Here is an 18,207-nt window from a genome sequence, read left to right on the forward strand (position 1 = left end):
TTCAAAGAAAAAGGAGGTTGGGTTCTATGTTTTACTACTTTTTGATGTTGGAGTTTTCTTTAACTGACTAGACCTTATGTTTATACAACTGTTATTATTAAGAAAACATAATTTTCTTACTTGAAGAAAGTTCATTCTGTATCATAGCTGAGTTTTAGAAGAAGTCAGAGATAGAAAAAATAGAATGAGCTTTTTGAAATTGGTGAAGTATATTTTTTTAAAAATTCATGATAGTGGAGGTATGAATTTTAAGTCTTTCTGAAACTTTAGGAATAATTATTAAATAATAACAGCTGACATTCATATGATTGTTTAAGGTTTGCAAAGAATTTATTTCCCTTGTATTTATTATGTGCATATTAATTTGACTATATTTTATGTGTACATGTTGTCTTCTACAGTAGAATAAAAACTCTTTGAAGGCAGAGATTGTATTCTTGTTTTTGTAAACTTTGTCTTAGAGTATCTGGCATATTGCATATTCCTTTGTTTGGCTGTTAAATAGCTTCAATTTACAGATGAGGAAATGAAGATTCATGGAAGCTAATTATTTTGTCTATTGTGATGGTATAAAGATTGTGATTAAAATTAAGGTCTTCCAGAATCCAGGTCCATTAGTTACTACGTTGTAAAGTAATTACAAAATAGGAATTTACTTAATATACATGGCATAAAGATAGCTGAATTTGTTATTTATGTCGTATGCTGATAATATTCTGAACCATAAACTATAAAAATAAAGTTTGATTTAGATAAAGCACTACCATGTCACTAGCCTCATTAAGAATGGGAACGAAAGACATAAAAGATACATTTAGCTTGGAAAGGACCTCTTTAAAGATGCTATGGTCCATTTTCTTCATGTTAAAAAATGAAAAAACTTAATTTCTCAAGAGGTTAAATAACTGTTTCAAGGTCACCCATGAAGTAAGTAGAGCAGCTGTGATTTGAATTTAGGTTGCCTGAGTTCTAGAATATTCTACCTTAAAGAAAAAAACAACCCACAGTTGATAGACATATTGGAGAATACAAAATAGAAAGTTCTGATCAATATGTGTGTGTGTTTTAACAATTTGAAATTGTTTAATCCGACAGCTATTTTAAGCATTTGCTAATGGTAACGATCAGGTAACATTTATTATATAGAGACAAGCTTATGTTGCCACTGTTAATTCTGGGAGGAACAGTAGCTAGAGGGCTGCACCTTGAGCCAGGAAAATTGGACTTCACATTTGGCCTCAGATTCATAACTAGCAGTGCAGTCCTGGTCACTGGTCTCTTTCAGTTTCCTGTTCTCATGTGTAAAATTTATGAGTTCCTCATCTGTAAAATGATAATGATAATAATAATAATAATAGCACCTACCTCTTAGGGTACTTTTAATACCCCTGCTTATTATCATTATCACCATCATCATCATCATCATCATTAAATTTTTCAAATTTTACTTAGATTTCAGTCTTCCAAAACTAGGGCCAAAGAAGGATCTTCCCAGAGATTCCAAGATTAAGGACTTAGTGTGAAAGAATAGATCAGTGATTTCATTAGAATATAAGATTGGCAATGAACTGGCAAGAGATTGTAAGATAGAAAATTGCTGAAAGACTTTTAATATTCATGTGCTGCAGTAGTTGCTAAACTGAACTGCTTCTGCTCTGGGTTTATTTCTTGGCAATGTGTAAAAATAGGAGGTTTCTCAGGATTCATTAAGTATAGGGGAACCCAGATTCCCTAAGGATGTGCTTTTAAATAGCTGTCAGAGAGAAAATAGAACCAGTACTATGTGAAATATTTCTAAAAATGTTAGAGGAAACTGAACAGCACAATAGTGGCTAAGGGTGCTAGACCTGAGTGAAAACTACCCAAATTAAAACCCAGTCTCAGACATTGTGACCCTTACCCTCTGCCAAGCTCATTTTCTACACCTGGAATATGTAGATAATAGTATTATCTACCTCACTGGGTTGTTATGAGGAATAAATAAGGTAAGATAAATATCATATAAATATTAAATAAAACCATACATTTTTAAATTAGTTTCTGCTCTCATTTTTATTTCATTTCTTAGGGTTGTATAAACTTTTAACATTTACAGGTTTGTACTTCAAAGAAACAAAGACAAAAGAAAGCAAAAGAAATTATAAATTATTCACATACATACACAGACACACATGCATATATAAACTTTTTATTTACCATTTGTTAACTCAAGTTCTCCAAAATGTGTGTGAACTTAAATCCAGTAGTTCTTTTATCACATTATTTTTGTGTTTCTTTTTACCTCTTTCTCTGTGTATTTGCAAAGCACTTTAAGTTGCTTTTATTTGCATTTATTTTATATATATTTACACACGCGTGTGTGTTTGTGTGTGTGTGTTGATTACCTCCTATTGAACGTAATTTTCTTGTTGGCAGGGATTACTTCATCTATTCCTTTATATCTCCATCTCTAACACAGTACCTAGCATTAATACTTAATAAATGCATGTTCTGTCAATAAAAAGTTATTATGATAAAAAAATAAAATAAATAAAATAAAATAAAAATAAATGCATGTTGATTGGAAAACAAAACAGAAATAAGAGATAAAGATCAATCCAGAATATTGCCTATTTTCCTGGTTGGATAAAATACAGGTTAGAATAATCTTCAAATAATATATGGGAGAAATAGAGTTAATTTGGGTTCAGGTTTGGATAAATATTACTTACCCTGGGAAAACTGACATTATGAGAGTTATTATCCTCAAACATAAAAATGATCTGGTTATTCAGAATATTTCTTTGCATGAAAAACTTTTTATGATTTAGGACTTATACCTATAAAATATATTATTTGTGTTTTATTATAACTTCATAACTATTGCTTTTATTCTTCAGATCTAAGTTGATTTAGGTACTTCCTCTATCAGCATAAATCAAGACTTATTTATGTTTTCTTTCCTATCGTACATAATTGTATTCATTGTATTCCAAAACTACTTGCTAATCTATTAAGATCTCAACCATCTAGTCTCTGCTACCAGTGTCATCACCTGCCTTTACTTTCTTGGCCTAGTTATACTGCTGCCCTCCCCAAACTGGCCAACACCATACAGTCTTTTTGACTCATCTTCCCTTCTTCCTGTTTAGTTTGATCTTACTCATTAGACAAGAATATAAGCAGTATTGTGCTCTAAACACACCTGGGATTAACCAGCCTGACTCTGATTGCAAGAACATGATCACTAATTAGATAACAACTTAAGAGTTTATTTTCCATGGACAGGTAGACACAAAGAAGATGGGTAAAAAATGAGCAAAGCATAAAATGAGAATAACTGGTACTTCTTTGAGTATATTCCCATCAACAGTAGGATTGTTATCTGTAATAAGTACCCAATAGCCTCAGGAAAGGCTTTCTGGGAATTCTTCATGTACCATATGCTGTTTGATGGCCCTCCTCCGCTGACACTAGATTTGAGAAAGGAAAAAGAATTTCCTAAATCTGAGAACAACCTGAATCTGAGAATTAATAGTCCCAGGATATCACTGCCAGAAATTTGTCTTTTAAATTTTCACAATTTTTTTTTTGCCATCATCATTTTATCCTGAATTCACTTTTTAGGTCTTTCTACTCTTTTATTCTCTTCCTTCCACTATTAAAGCTCTTTGCCTTTATCTTCTTCCTTTCTCATGATTTTTTCAATGTAATTTTCCAATGTAGTAATGGACTCTTTTTCTTCCTAGTCCTTTATTTCTTTCCCCCTGTCTCTATGTCTTTATCTCAAAGCTTCTGTTTATGGGCCCTTAAGTAAAATGGTGACTAAAAAAGGATCTAGAACTACTTAGTTTCCCCTTATTAGAGGAAGGGACCAAGATGTCATGAACCATTTGAGAGAATTCAGTGATATTCAGTGGACTTGGAATAGGGATGAATCACTCACCCTGCATTTTTAGCTTTTTAAGATTTAATTTGTTCTTGGTTGTATGTATTTCTTTTATGCATAGGGGTGCATGTGTGTGTGTGTGTGTGTGTGTGTTTGGTGGTGGAACTTTTGGTAGAATGGGATTTTATTTTGGTCTTTTAAAAACACTATTTTCTGAGGGTGAACGTTATTTCATTTGAATTTGATTGAAGAGCGTCAGAGTATAATTGGATATAATACAATGAATAAACTAGTATACAAAGAATAATACACTGGTTAGCATTCTGTAAGTGTCATTTGCTTATTCAAGCATGCAAAACTTCAATGAGAGAAGGCAATTTTGTTTAAATTTCCTGATTTGAATTGTTCTACTATTTGGCACTGAGTGGATAAAGGGAAAAAACATATTGAAAGCATTGTTGTAGTAATGAAGTCATTTGTCCTTTTATTTGGTAGATAATTTGGCAGGTAAAATTACCATTTTACTTCCTAGAACTAGCAGGATTGGTTTGTTGATGAAAAGCAGCAATTTTTTTTTAAATGGTACTAAGCAGAGTATGGTGCATACATTTCTAGTACTTTAGATATGCATAAGGAGTCATCTTTTCAGTATATATTGTTTTTTATGTTACTTAAGTCAGCTTTCATCAACTACATACTAACATAACTGTTTTTAGTTATTAATATGTAAAGACAGCTAATATGTTGTCATTTTTATTACAAATGAATTGATATTCAGGTGTTTTGATGAATGAGTAAAGATTATGAAAGGTATTTTTTCATTTAACTGTGTTAGTGAGACAATGCTTTCTAACTAACATATATATATATATTTTAAAGACAAATATAAAAAAGCACAAATACACATCCTAATTGTTGTAAAAAGAAAAAAAGTATAACTAACATTATTCCAGGTATCTACACCTGTTTTAATTCCAAACCTATAAATCCTAAAGAAAGAAGTTAATATACCGTTTTGCCATACTTTCAAGTGAATATACTTAAAATCAGAACAACTTTTAACATTCAGAAATGCTAAAAGTATTTAAATGTAAGAATAGTTTGCTATTTTTATATTAGTTTACATTATAATATTTTACATTAAAACTGAATTTACAGTGTAATAAGTTCATAGGAATTAGGTCCTTTCTACTTTCAGCACTTGATGATTGATGTTTATTCCTCTCCCCTCCCAAAAAAAAAAAAAAAAAAAAAAAACTGTCACACCTCATATTTGGTTTATATTCCTTAGTATGAAACATGATGGTTTTAGTGACAAAAATTTTTCTTAGATTTTGCCTTTAATAACACTTAATGAATCAATTGAAAAAATTAGAGTTTTTCTATTGTTTCACTGAATTCATCTTGACTGGTACTTGTCACCATCAGATTACTTTACAAAAGTATAAAAGTGAGTTAGACCAACTCAAATTCCTTGTGGACAGGTGCCGATGGTATAAAAACTAACATCACAATTGACACTAATTGGCACAGTTGTTGGCAGCCTTATAAAGTGAAAGACTGAATGGTTGAATGGTTTTACAGAACAACAATGATAACAAGCATTTTTTAAAACTGCATTTTGCATTACTTTTGTGACCTAAACTAACAGGAGCTTTTGTCTAACTTCAGTCTAATCTTTAGAAATTTTAGAATATAATCATGATATTCAGTAAATAGCCATGCTATGCCAAATGATACTTTAAAAAGTTAAAGTACTTAGTCTTGGTGATTTATCTTCTTTCCTCCAATCCAATTTTGAATTGTTGAAGGTGTTTTGTATACTACAAAACTTGGAATTGTCAGTATTAAATGTTGAATTATTTTGTTTGATTAACAGTTAAAAAACCTTGGCAAGTTTTAAAGCAATTAGGGGTGGCCTTATGCAAATTATATTATTGTTTTTAATTATTGGGCTTAAAAAAATTTTTTTTGCAAGACAGATGGGTTTAAGTGATTTGCCTAGGCTCACACAGCTAGGAAGTATTAAGTGTCTAAGGCTGAATTTGAACTCAGGTCTTTTGCTCTATCCATCCAATTGCCCTCCTTAAACAAATTATAAAATGTAAAAAGATTTGTATTCAAGAACTGTTTGTCTTCCCACCTTTCCTTTCTACCATCATCACCAGTGTACTACTCCAAATGGAACTATGTGAATTGTATTCAATACTTTCCCAATCCTAATCAAAACATACTATGTGAAGGTCATTTTCCTAGGCCTAGTAGGTATAGGTAGGTCCATGATCTAATAAACTATGTTAATGTGTTCATATATGTGAGATGTGCTTTTCTAGGTCATCTTTATCCCCTACATAAGTTGAAACAGCAAGCACTATCAGCAGGCTATCCTAATGCAGTGGATAACTCGCCCACTCAGAGGCTTGGTGCTCAAAGCTAGTGATCAGGCCTTGGCTCCCAGCAGAAGAAACTTGGGACAGTGCCTCCTGTATCTCAGGAACAGAGCTCAAGTGAAAAAGCCATGAATATCCCCATCCCAAACCTGCCCCTCAAAAAAATGAGCAAGAAACAAAAAAGAAGCTTGATTATATAGAGAAAGCTACTCTGGGGACTGGGAAGGTCAAAATAACAATTGAAAAGAAGATAAAATGGCTACATGTGAAGCCTTCAAAGATGAAATGAATTGGTCTCACCCAAGAAAGCCTTTTTGGAAGAGGCAAAAAATGATTTTAAAAGTCAAATAAGAGGGATTTAAAAAAATGAGAAAAGAAATGAGAGGTATTAAAGAGAAAGAGTTTGCAACATGGAAAAGAAAAGAGAAAAATTGAAAAAAACAATTGCTTAAAAAATTAAATTGCCAAATGGGAAAAAAAATACAGTAAAGAAAACAGCACTTTAGAATTGACCAAATGGTAAAGGAAGTACAAAAGCTATCTGAAGAAAGTAATTCTTAGTTCAAATTGGGAATAATATTGAAACTCAATATGGTATAGAAATTTATTTTTTCCTATTAGGAAGGAAGTACAAGGAGAAAGGGGATTGTTAGAAAAAGAGTAAGGATGCATAGAAGTTGTAGGGGAAAGGTGAAAGAAAAGGGAGAGGAATGATAGAAGGAAGAGCACATTGAGGATGATCAGCAATAAAACACTGGTGAAGAAGGACAGGGAGAAAAGAAGGGAGAATAAGATTGAAGAAAATATGCAATTGGTGCTCATAACTCTGAATATGAATGGGATGAACTCATAAAATGGAAGTGGATAGTGGAATGGATTAAAAATTAGATTCCTATAATATCAACATAGGAAACATAAGGAAACACATTTGAAACAGAGATACACAGAGAGGTAAACGGCTGAAGCAGAATCCAGTACATACTCCAAGTAAAAGCAAAAATAGATCTAATTAAACAAAGGAAACTATATCTTTGCTTAAAAAAAAAAGTACAATAGACAATAAAGTATTATCAGTACAAAGCATGTATGCACCAAGTGGTGTAGCACCCAAATTGTAAGATGAAAAGCAAAGTGTGTTAAAGGGCAAAACCATACTAGAGGGGGACCTCAAGCTTTCCCTCTGAAATGAATCTAACCACAAAATAATAAAGTAGTTAACAAAGTAAAAGGAATTTTGGAAAGATTAGATTTGACGAATCCATGGAGATAACTAAATGGGGATAGACATGGCACATAGTACTTACACAATATGTATTAATAAGCCTAAAAACCTCTCAGTCAAATGTAGAAAGGTAGAAATATTAAATGTATACTTATCCGATCATGATGTTATATAGATGGGGAAAGATAGAAAAAAAATTAATTGAAAAATAAACGGTCTAATGCTAAAGAATGAATGGTTCAAACAACATATCATAGTAACAATAATTTTATCAAAGAAAAACAACACTACTGATACAACATACTAAAACTTATGGCATGTAATCAGTTGGAGAATGGGTAAATACGTTGTCTTTTATGAAAGTACTGGAATATTATTCTATAAAAAATAATTCTATAAAAATGATTTTCAAAAAGCATGGAAAATTTTACATGAACTTTTGCTGAGTGAAACAAGCAGAACCAGGAATACAGTGTATACAGTAACAGCAAGAATGTATGATTATCAGCTATGAAAAACTTGGTTCTTCTTAGTGGTTCGGTGATCCAAAGTGATCCCCATAAATTTTGAACATAAAATACCATCTGCCAGAAAAAAGAACTATGGAGATTGAATGTCCATCAACACATAGTATGTATCTTTTTTTCTGTTTTTTTTTTCTTCTGTGGTTTTTCCTTTCATTCTGATTTTTCTCTCTTAACATGACTCATATGGAAAATGTATAACCTAAATAAATGAAAAAAATAAAAAGAAAATGTAAAGGGAAAAATCTTGTGGGATGCAGTTAAAGCAGTTCTTGGGAAATTTTATGTCTATAAAAGTTTACATTAATAAAATAGAGAAAGAGGAGGTCAATGAGTTGGGCATGCAATTTTAAAAGTTTTCTAGAAAAAGAATAAATTAAAAATCTTCAATTTAAAACCAAATTAGTAATTTTGAAAATCAAAGGAAAGATTTATAAAACTGAAAGTAAGAAATATTTTTAAAAATAAAAGCAAGAGCTGGTTTGATGAAAAGAACACAATAAAGTAGATAAATCATTGGATAATTTGATTTAAAAAACAAAAGAAAGAAAACCAAATGACCAGTATCAAAAATAAAAAGGGTAAATTTACCAGCAATGAAAATAATTAAGGTCTGTTTTGCCCAAGTGTATGCCAATAAATTTGAAAATCTAAGTGAAATAGATGAATATTTACATAAATATAAATTCTTTTAAAATTAAGGCAATTAACAGAAGAGGAAATAAAATACTAAACCCCATTTTAGTAAAAGAAATTGAACAAAACATCAATGAACTCCCTCAGAAAAAATCTCTAGGTCCAGATGAATTTGCAAGTGAGTTCTACCAAACATTTAAAGAAAATTCCAAACTCTGTAAATTTATTTGGAAAAAATAGGCAAAGAAGGAATCTTACCAAATTCTTTTTACAAGGCAAATATGGTGCTGATACCTAAACCATGAAGAGCCTAAACAGAGAAAGAAAATTATAGAACAATTTCCCTAATAAATATTGATGCAAAAATTTTATATAAAATATTAGTAAAGAGCTAATTTCTTAATTAGCAAATTAAATAAAGTTTTAGCAATTTATTTTATTAAATGTATTAAATTTTATCACAAGGACACAACTAGGTGGGATTTATACCAGCAATGCTGGGGTCTGTCAATATTAAGAAAATTATTAGCATAATTGACCATATCAATAATAAAACTAACAAGTCATGTAATTATCTCAATAAATACAGAAAAATGTTTTGACAAAGCACAGCACACATTCTTACTAAAAACCACTAGAGAGTATAGTAATAAGAGTTTTGCTTAAAATGATAAGTAGTATCCATCTAAAACTATTAGCAAATATTTTAATATGAGAATAAGCTAGAAATTTTCCCAATTAGACCAGGGGTGAAACAAGAATTTCTATTACCATAAGTATTATTCAATATTGTTCTATAAATGTTAGCTTTAGCAATAAGAGATGGAAAAGAAATGGAAGGAATTAGACTAGCAGTGTAGAAACAAAACTGTCACTCTTTGCAGATGATTTTTTGTTATACTTAAGAGAAGCCTAGAGAATCATCTAAAAAACTACTTGAAACAATTATCACATCGCAAGATATAAAACAAATCCACATAAATCATTGGCACAAACCATAGCAGCAAGAGTTAGAAAGAGAAGTTCCATTTTAAAATAACTAAATGACATAAAATATTTGGGAGTCTGTCTGCTAACACAAACCCATAAAGTGTATGAACATAATTATAAAACATTTTTCATACAAATAAAGTTAGATCTCAATAACTGGAAAAATACCTCTTTTTCATTTGGAATCAGTTTGTATGTAACAGACTTTAGCATACTACAGGTCACTAAGCCCTACCTTATCTGTCTTAATTCCAAGTCAGAAGAGGGAAAAGAAAAAAAGACACTTGCAGTATAAATTCTGTAAGAGCTTTTATATGGGTAAAAGGCATGTCATCAGAGGTTATCAATATTATTATAATTCTATCACAGGAGAATTTCAGTGGGAATAACTTGAAGAATTCCAAGGAAAATTTTATAAGAAAGCAGCAAGGCCTCTTTAGCTAGAAGGTTTAAGTGAAGATTGTTATACTTATTAATATAATATATTACAGAAATGGGCAAATCCAAACAGGGAAACTTGAGGATTTTGTTACACAAATTGGAGATCCCCTTTTGGTACTGGATGCTTCATCTGGTAATAGATGCCTCATCTGAATCAGTCAAATGATTCAGATAGTGATTCTAGTGAAATACACAAAACAGAAGAGGAAGAAAAAATTAGAGACCCCTGCAGAAGTACAAAAGCCAAAAATAAATTTTGGAAAAAAAAAACAAAACTAAAAATATCATACTAAATAAATTGAAACCGAATTAAAGAAGGAAAAAAATGTGACGTTCATTGGAAACAAGACTCATCAGGTCCATTAGAAGAAAAAAACCCAGAACCTTATGGAGAACAGAAAAAAATTAAGTAAATGGATAATCCCTATTTATTTGAGAAGATGGATTTGGAACTTCCAACTACTGAAGATGAATATATAGGACCTCCAGTTGCTGATATAAATAGAAACCTAAAAGTGACATTTAAAGAAAAAACAGTTGCTTTTTTTGGAGTTGTGGCAGAAGGAGTAGCCCAAGTCTTTAAAAAGAGAAGATTTGATAATGGAAATCTAGAAATTCAAGGCAAAGAAAAGGTGACAAGTAATTTTAATTTAATAATAAAAAATACTTTCTGACATTTTTTGAACCTTTTTGGATGAATAAATCCTCTTAACTTTGTAAGCTGTTTTTTATTTGTTTTTAATGGTTATGATACTAAGAATGTAGACTTATTCTAAGTTGTACTAGATGTGAATTGCAATACATATTTTTCTCTTCACCGTTAAAAATTTTAGAAAGAGTAGTCTATACTTGTTTCCTTCATTTCTTCTTTGGCTAGTTATTCCTCAACTCTCTTCAATAGAACTCTTCTTTTACTCTATCAAATATGCTAGTTAAGTCTGTTGTAGTGATAGTGGCAGATTTTTTTAAAATTAAATTTTATTTTCAATTAACAGAAATACACCTTTTTTTCCCCTTTATATCCCATGTCCAGGTGAAAATGAGATACAAAACCTCTGTTATGCCATGGTATAGTCAAACAAAGCAAAATATTGTATTGACCATGGCTAAAGAAAAAAATGAACAAATATATTCATGTGCATATCTATAGATGTAGGTGTAGCTATGAATAGAATTAAAGGCTTACATAATTTATATATGTCACTTTGCACTCTTAAGTCTTTCATTTCTATCAAGAGGTACATCTTAGGTTTCTTTAATAATATTCTGAAATCTTGATTCTTACACCACAATAGTGTTGTGTCATTTTTTTTATCATAACTTCAACCATTCTTCAGTTGATGGGTATCTCCTCAATTTCCAATTATCTGTTATCTTTAAAAGAAATATAAGTAGTTTTTTACATCCTTAGTCTGCTTTGCTTAGGACTTATTCTTCTCTTACACTACCCTCCCTCTTATCTTTCTCCTCCTATTTCTATCCAGCTGTGTGTATGAATGTGGGTATATTCTATATTCAACTGTGAGTATATTTTTTCTTCTTTTGACCGGTTCAGATGATTTAGTTTCAGGTGTCAGCTGCTTCACCCACTTATACCTTTCTATTGGTGTATACTAAATATATGAGATAATTCATCCTAATCTTATTTTTCTCCTCATCCCAGCATATTCTTCTTCCTTTCTCTTTCCATTCTTCTTTTAAAATAAAAAAGAATTACTACAAGGCCTTCTGTGCAATTAGACTTCCTTTTTGACCTCTGATAATGATAGAGTTCAAAGGGGATGTACAGTTTATCCTGGTTTAGTCCTTTTATCATTTTTCATTTTTAGTTACTGATTTATGTTTCTCAACTATTGTTTTAGAACTTGAAGGTTTTTACACAGCTTAGGTCGTTTCCTTAAAAAATGCTTTAATGTCTTCTATTTCATTATAGATCCATTCCCTGCAGTGTAAAAATTATATTTCTTTTTTCTAAGGTAACTTATTTTTGACAATAAATCTATATCTTCTGCAATCTGCAATGTTGGGAAACTGAGTGTGATTCCTTGTTACTTGAATTTCTTTTTTTCTGGCTCCTTGCAGTATTTTTTTTCCTTTAATCTTAGCTTTGAATATTTGTTGGGATGTTGGGGGAGATGTTGATTCATTTCATGAGTTCAAGCAATTTTTCATAGATTCTTTCTAGTAACACTTTGCCCTCAAGTTCTAAGAAATCTAGGGGGTTTTAGTATTTCTTGAAATCTGGTGTTTAGGTTCTTTTTTTGATTTTGGATTTCAGTGAGTTTCTTGGGTTTTCCAATCAAAATTTGGTATAATACATTTTCTAGAACTTCATGGAGGATTCTGTTTTGGAAGGTAGATCACAGAATTTTTGTTACATTCTTCTTTTCAATTGCTAAATTCACTCATTGAGTTATTATAGTTCATTTAATTAATTGTTTCTTTTATAAATTATTTTAAAATTATTATATGTAAATATCCCAACAGATTTTAGCCATACTAATAACTTCAGTGTCCACTGACCTTTTCTTAATTTTCATTCTCATCAATCTATATTGTCATTGTTGATTTCTCTTTACCTCACTTTTCCTCACTTTTTTTTCCTCACTTTTCTCATGTGATGTATTAGTTTTTATAGTCTGACTACTATTTCTAAGTCATTTATTTTGTATCCTTTTTCTTATGTTATATCTTAAATATGTCCTTCCCTAAGACTCCATCATATTTCCTTTTTTCTTTATAAATTCTGTCTTATTACAAGCTCATTTGTTCCCATTGTTTTAATAAAGTTTTTTTTTTAACAAATGATTCCCAAATCTACATATTCTATAATTTTGTGGTCCCCCCTCCCTTTTTCCTTTTTTTTTTTTTTTTTTTTAAGCCTCCTATATATTTACTCTGGAGGTGTCAAACACTTGATCAGTGGGCCTATTATATTTCTAAGTCCCAAGTTTGAGAAAACCAAATTAAAATGTAATTGGGAGCTTCCTGGTCACATGAGCTGCAAAATGAAGGATGATACATTTTTTCAGATCTTCATAATTTGAGACCTTTCCAAAACAGAAATTATGAACTATGTATAAAGAAATTTCGGTTACTTGTATGGCCAAGTCACAGAGGTTCTGAGGCTGACAGTTTGCCAATTGGATGTTTCAGAGCTGGCTTATTGAGCTGGGACTGTGGGGTTTCAGATGCTGATCTGTGCTGTGATTAAAAACTGCTGCTATTTGCACTAGGCTGTACTTCTTTTACCCAAATGAAATAGAATTTTCCTAAAGTCCTTCTAAATTAGCTTCAACAGGAAAATTGTTTCACTCTTCTGTTTTGTGGATTTTGTAATTACAGAATTTTTTAAGAGGCTTAATTTAACATTTCTGGGGCAAACTGGAGAAAGCTCCTCCAACTTCCTGACTTCTTTCCTTCATCTTGGCTCTGCTTTTTGGTGCCAAGCATTACATGTGTTTTTGAAATTTTTAAATGTATTGACCAATTGTTCTGACTTCTTTTCCCCTGCAGCAAATGTTACTTATCAAATGGGTTGGTTGTCTGGGAGAAAGAAGGGGAGGCACATTTGAGATAAGTGTGATCTAAGAAAAAGAAAATATCAAAGCTTTTAAAAACTGCAATTATGAAACATTTAACAAAGTGAATAAAAATACAAGAAAGCAAAGGTAATGTTACTATGTGCTTTTCTACGTTAATATGGGACCCACAGGGATAACTATATATTGTCTAGTGCCTATTTCTATTTTATTTTGACACTACTGACCTACATCAACAATAACTTAGTCTCAGCATTTACCAAACAAAACCAATCATTTCTTCTCTTTTCCCCCATCCCATCCCCCACACTTGTCCTTCCTTCAAGGTTTTATATTTCTCTTGGTAATAATAATGGTAGAAGCAATATCCTAAATCCTTTTCCCTAGAAAGTTAGACTCAAAAAATACTGAAATTGTTGTTGATAATTTATTTTGGGACTAAAACTTAAGCTGTTGACATGGTTTTCTGAGTTGCAAGATAGTTAGGAAGAGAAGGCTAGAGTTCTTGCCCCAGGCTTAGGACCTCAAAGCAGCAGCATAACCAATACAAGCAAGTAATAGATTCATTCAGCTGAATGAAGTAGGTCCTTAATGAACATCATTTCCCTGTTCTGAATATCTCCCCCCCCCCCCCATGGCTTAGTCAGCCACCTTCTTTTGACTATTGAGCAGAATATGGGCATTTCATTTCAATCCCATTCGAAACCTGAAGTACTCAAACAGACTTGTTAGACCTGATCTCCAGCACACTATCATCCTCCTGGCCAGTCAGTTGATAAAACATATTGAATTCATCTTTAAAACACTAGCCTTTGGTCCATTCTTACTGTTTTCAACCTGGTTCAGATTTTTTCATGTGAACTATTTAATAATTTCCTAACTGGTCCCACTTCCTCCTAACTCTCCTTTCACATAATTGCCAAAATAATCTTTTTGTGTTGTTTCCCTGTTTAGAAATCTTGAGTGACTACTTATTTAAATGATATTCCATAGGCAGTTAAGATCCTTCACAATCCTATCTTTCTAGCCTTCCTTCATCCCCCTCTCTTTCATGCACTTTATCCCCATAAAATTAAAATACTGTCCATTTCCTGATCTTATTCTGCCCTCTCCTGCTTTGATACATTCATGCAGGCCTTCTTTCAAATCTAAAATGTGGTTACTTTCCTAACTCTGTTGCTACAAATTAAAAACCTTTTCTTTCTTCAGAGCCCAACAAGTACCACTTTCTTCATGAAGATTTTTTTGATCTGCCATTTTGAAAATGATTTTTCCCTTCTCAGTTTTTTTATGCAATACTTTGAGTCTCTCAGTGTTGCAAATTCTCAATTAAATTCTCAAGTAAATTTTTAAAATAATGATAGCAAATGCTCTCCAGCAAATTTTAGACTCTTTGAAAGAAGGGGGTTTGTTTTTATCTTTGTTTTCATATATGATAAATCTTTAAGAAATGTTTGTCAAATAGAATTAAATTTGAAAGATGGATGAATGAGCTTGCATCATTTTAGCACTTGCTTAACTAGCTTTTCATAAATGTGTTTTAATTTTATATTTATTTAAATCTTCATTTTAAAGTGAAGAAGTAAAGAATAGAAATTCTTTCTCCTTTCCATATTCAGGATGATATTTAGCATAGGTTTATTTGCTCTAATCTTTCCAAAGCCTTCAAAGATAACTTGAAACTCCATGGGCTTTTTAATAGTATCCCAAAGAACCAAGAAAATATTTCAGTAGTACCTTATCTCTTAAAAATTATGAGCCTAAAAGAAGTGGTTTCATAGTACTTTTATTTTCTCACATTTAAAATTTTTTTTCTTATTAAACTTGATTAGTTAGATTTGAATTTTTGAACTTTAATAAAATTAAACTTTGTTTAATTCAATTGCTATTCTGAAGCTAGCACATCATCCATGTCCTTAGCCTTGGGAATATGCCAGTTTTATTCTCTTTTCAATTTGGAAGTCTATTTTAAGACTAAGAGAATAGTCTTGTTTTTGTTAGCAGTCATCCAGAACTAAAAGGATTTATCAAACAGCTTGAATAGATAATTTTGTTTCTGTAGATTTGAATTTGAAACCTAGATATTGGTTAGAATTTTAAAAAGTATTTATTTGAAATTTCTTTTGTTTTTTTTCAAAGTGACTTTTACTAAATAGGTGTGGTTTTGAAAATGTAGGGGTTTAGTTTTGTATTTGGTGTTTTCTCTCTGTCTCTTTATAAATATGGAATGCCTACATATATACATACATACTATTATCTGTATATTTACTATAAAAGGGTTTAGTGAAATTCTTTAGATTAGTGATTTTGACATGTTTGGGAAGCTTCAATTTGTTATAGAAATATTACTTGGATTTTTTTTTTTTAATTTCCTTCCCTGACGGAAGGCTAATTGATTGTTATGGATACTTAGCTTGATATTTTACAAACAGGTAGAAGCTTTATAAATATTTGTTATGTAAATCACTAAGAAAAAATAGTAAAATGCTTTTTTTAGTCTTCATAACAATAGCAATAATTCGTTTACTTCACTATAGTTATATATTGAACTAAAGAAAAATCTTTGTATTTGATAGATGTATTTGAATTTGTAGCAGGGAGTCAAATTTAATCCATACTTTCATAAAGAAATGTGTTCAAGCATCAAATGTGATTCATATGAATGTATAGATTGTGTAAGGGGAAGAATAAATAACAAAATTTATTACTAACTAATTAATGTGTGATGAAGTGGATATCAATATACTGAAAAGGCTGCCTATTTAACTGAAATGGAGTGTAATGTTCTGGCTAGCTTTCTGGGGGTCTCGGGACTAGCCTTGGTTTCAGCAGAATAATCACTACAAGAATAGTCATGAATAAAGGCCAAAATCTTTATTATCTCCTTCACAGTCTGTCTCCTTTGCCTGGGGCCAGCTAGCTTTCTTGGGGATCTTCAGATGGGCCTTAGTCTCAGTGGAGAAATGCAGAAGGCAGGAGAGCCACCAGGATAGTGGGATATGGAATGTCTTGTTCCTTGTTGGTCCTTATATACTCAATTACAATAAGCCAATCATTATATCACTAGGGAACCATTATTTGTTGTAAGATTAAATCTACTGAACTAAAGAACTATTAATCACCATGCTAAGCTAGATAACGATTGTCTTATCAATTCCACTGAGTTAACACCTTGTTGTAGGATTAAATCAATCATACTGAGCCTTAAGTATACCTTTTCAGTGTCCTCTGCAATGGAGTAACTACATATAGTACTAAATTAATGATTTAAAGATTTCATAAATTACTATTCTAAACAATTTAACACAATTATGGACTTGGAAAAAAATTTAAAAATAAAATAATAGGCAGCAAGCAGATCAGTTTAGCTCTTTTTAAAATTTTTTTTTTTTTTAAAGCAAAACTGTTACTTGGAGATTCCACATCCAGGAAGATAAAACACAAATACTAACAGATTGTGAAAGAATAGCTATGGCCACTGGCAGTAGTTGTATATTTTATTTCAGAAAAGTAATTTGTTGATTATATGTTTTTTTTTTTCTATCCATACACACTCACATCAGCATTAATTTCATTTTAAAACACTGAAAATACATGCTACAACTAAATTCTATCAACTGGGATAATGCCTAATAACAATCAGCAAACAAATAGATTATTCCTCTGATGACTTTCCTTAGGAAATGATTTGTTTGTTTAACTAATGGTCAGTATGCTTATTGGGTAATGTTAAGACAACATAACCTGGAAATTGAAAAATTATGCTTTTGTTTATTCTTTTAAATTATTTTGTTGCTTTATTTTGTTTTCCTTGTATCACCCTTTTAATGTTCTAAGTTGTCTTAATGAGGAAGACAGAAGTGTGTTTGTTGACTGATTTCTAAAAGTAGGAACAGAATTGTCAATATACCCAGCTATTTAGTATTAATCAGATATTAGGTGCTTACTCAACAGTTTTTCCTGAGAGAGTGTCAAGTTGCATCTACTTGGCTAAACACATGGTCACCGTGAGTGAACTCTCCTGAATGCTCTTCTTGTTATTATACCAGTTTTCTAGTATGGTGGTTTCAGAATCAAGATAGATGGTATAAAAACTTACTCCAATAGTTTCAAATGTTAAATTGTGTAAATAAATATGTTTCACCAGTCTAATCAGTATTTCATTAATCCATAATTTTATATGAAAGTTCAATACTCTCACTTAAGTAATTTCCTGGTTAATAGCAACAGAAGAAACTGAAATGCAGAGTTTTCCTATTTCCTGGTCAAGGGGAATGAAAACTTCTGGTTATTTTGTTAGCCTTGTCTTGTCAGTTACTCTCACCATGCCAGAGATTTTATAGAAATAATGAGTTTCTCCAGTTATTTATTTACCGGTTGTTTTTTTATAATTGACTTAATGTTTGCTTACTCACTACATCTAAATTTTTTCCTGAGAAATCCTGAACAAACTGACTCATACCAGTGTCATGACTGTGATTCATTTCTTTGATATAATTAATAGGTCTAAATATAAATATTGGACACATCATTATAGCTACTGATTATCTATCAAGAGGAACCCATGGTGGGGCAGAGCACATGTACACACCGT

The 18,207-nt window shown here is 31.2% G+C and overlaps 1 protein-coding gene and 1 pseudogene across 2 annotated transcripts in view; both read left to right on the forward strand.

Moving 5' to 3' along the window:
• The window catches only part of PCCA (propionyl-CoA carboxylase subunit alpha), a 447,428-nt gene that overhangs the window by 301,595 nt on the left and 127,626 nt on the right, over positions 1-18,207 (forward strand). The window lies entirely within an intron of this gene.
• LOC111720012 lies at positions 9,659-11,419 on the forward strand (annotated as a pseudogene).

Source organism: Sarcophilus harrisii, chromosome 3, assembly GCF_902635505.1.
Source record: "Sarcophilus harrisii chromosome 3, mSarHar1.11, whole genome shotgun sequence".
Lineage (NCBI taxonomy): Eukaryota > Metazoa > Chordata > Mammalia > Dasyuromorphia > Dasyuridae > Sarcophilus > Sarcophilus harrisii.